The sequence below is a fragment of the Montipora capricornis genome, chromosome 6 (genome assembly GCF_036669925.1).
Source record: "Montipora capricornis isolate CH-2021 chromosome 6, ASM3666992v2, whole genome shotgun sequence".
NCBI lineage: Eukaryota > Metazoa > Cnidaria > Anthozoa > Scleractinia > Acroporidae > Montipora > Montipora capricornis.
The window spans coordinates 38941231-38943730 of record NC_090888.1 but is presented as its reverse complement, the minus strand read 5'-3'; positions in this window follow the sequence as shown (position 1 = coordinate 38943730).

Sequence of the window (2500 nt, the reverse complement as noted above, 5' to 3'; positions counted from 1 at the left end):
GGTTCCTTGTTTAATAAGCGACCTGTTAACGTGGCGCAAATCTAGGATTAAACTCTTTTTACCACACGGCTGGATAGATACTGACAACCTGGGTTCAGTAACAATAAAAGCCTGCTTAAAAACCGTACAGATCCGACCTGAATTAACAAACTCGAGAACGGCTTGGTGTACGAAATCAGCATGAAGTCGAGCTGACATATTATTTTTTAATCGTGCAGCCAAAGGAAGGCCGGCAAAAGATAATTTGTACCCCTTTTCAATGGTCGTCAAAGCGAAATTTGGAGCACCAATACATCCCAAAACCCTCTGACGCCTCTTTCTACTTGCTGCTTCCCAGGCCTTCTTGAGGTGTTTTTCATCTTCTGAGCCAGACGCCAACTCATCCGATTCATATTCTGCTACGACTTGCCAGCCGTCCTTGCTCTTGTCGGTTAGGACCAGGAAACAAAACTGCCGTAATTAACGAAATTAACAAAATTACGAGTGAAATCTTCGAACTTTACATAGTCTCGTCAAATTTGAATAGTGAATAGAGATTTTTTATGGCCATTACTAAACAGCGAAACGAAACACTAAAATACCACCATGTATGACCCCACCATACACTGAATATTAACCGAGAAAGTTCAATTTGAGATTAAATATCGTTTTATGCCTAATTTGACCTAAAACATTATTGCTCCTAATTCATTGACATTAAGATAAGTATTCAGATTAAGACTGAGATTAGGAGCAATAGCTTTTTATGTCTAATTAGGCCTAAAACAATATTTAATCTCAAATCCGACCTTTGTCGGTTAGTATTCAATGGCCGTTTATACGAGAGGAAATAAGACGCGGCTTACTCTGGCCGCGGCGTACATACTACGCGAAAGGAACTATTTATACGAGTATAAACTCCCAGGCCAGGATAAGCTGCGGCTTGAGAAAGCCGTGAACGTAGATTTTGTACCATTTATGCGGGGTGTTCGCGTCTTATGTAAGCCGCGGCTTTATATACTGCTTATTTTCTGTCGTATAAACGGTCCTAATAAATGTATGCTGGGGTCATACATAATGTTTTGGTGCTTTGTTTCGGTGTTTCGTTGTTTAGTAATGTCAGGAGCCCATCTGGAGCGTGCAACTTCCATACAGCGTCTGTGAAACGGCGTTTTCACTAGTAGGTTTATTTTTAGGCTAGCCCTTCCCGCGAATTAGGTCAAAAAATAAAGGCAGTTCCGCTTCGGTGACCTTATGACGTCAGCTTAATTTCTTGTTCATTCGCGGGAAATTCAATCTAATAAATCGGTCTGTGAAAACGCCGTTACACGAACACAGTAGAGTTGTAGGCTCCGGGACATGGGTTCCTGGTAATGTCCCTTTTTATACTGAATTGAATGATGCTATTGCCGCCACGATAGCTTAACCTAGCGACTGATAAAGCCGCCGATGAAGTTGTAAACATTGGTAACGTCGTTTCGATAGCTTTTAAGCTTCTAAGAAAGTCTCGATGCGTGCTGTATCGTAAACAAACTAGATTCACCTGTGCGCAGAGTGGGGCTAACATGCTTTGAACGTGAACTATGGGAACCGGAAGCCACTGATGTTGTCACATAAATAACTGGCTCTAATCTTAAATTGCTTTGCATCATTGAAAAAGTACAACGTTTTCAGATTGTTTTTGTTTCACCTAAATAAATACATTTCACTCGACTCTGAAGTTTACTTAGTAAAATTTTGAAGTATAAAGTTCTTATGTATACGGTGTTCACTGCAATGTAGGTGATCAATACAGTGATCAATAAGGGCTAGCTTTGGCTGGCTGCGGTTAGATTCGGTTTCTATGTTTTCGATGATGATATCTAATTCTGCATTTAGCTCGAACTGCTTCTGGTTGGCTTTGTATTTCAGTTGCTCTTTTGTTCAATCTGCTTCCTTTATCCTCCAATTTCTTCTCGAGGTCATCTCTAAACATTGAAAAAAACCTTGCCAAGGTTTTTTTCAATGTCAACAGCTGCCGAGTTTCTACTTCATCAACCGGTTGTGGCTTATGGGTTGGATGGGAGGAACCCTCGGTTTGTTCCTGTTCGTTGGACATTGGTATCACAGGCTTGACGAATTGCGAAAGACCCGCGACGGAATAGATATAAACTGTGTAGTAGGAACCGCAAACGTGAATGATGTGAAGTAAACGGCAGAGAGTATAAATACTAGTACTAGAAACTGACCAATAACAGCATAGAAGATACAATTAAAGGTGCGGCAGGTCTTAAAGCGAAACAAGCACGACTAATTACTTCAAATACCAGCGGAAAATACATTTTGTGCGGTGATTTGTGCTTGTGAATGGGTTTTGTGGCCAGCTTGCGATATGATGACGTCTGTCACCGGAAGTAGCATTTTACTTCCTCAGGAACGCGCGAAAAATCCCTCTGGGCCCTTGAACTTTTCAGGTGACGACCATTGAATTTTGCAAACACTCGTATCTCACAGAAGACGAGTCCCGCATTAAGCTGAGCTT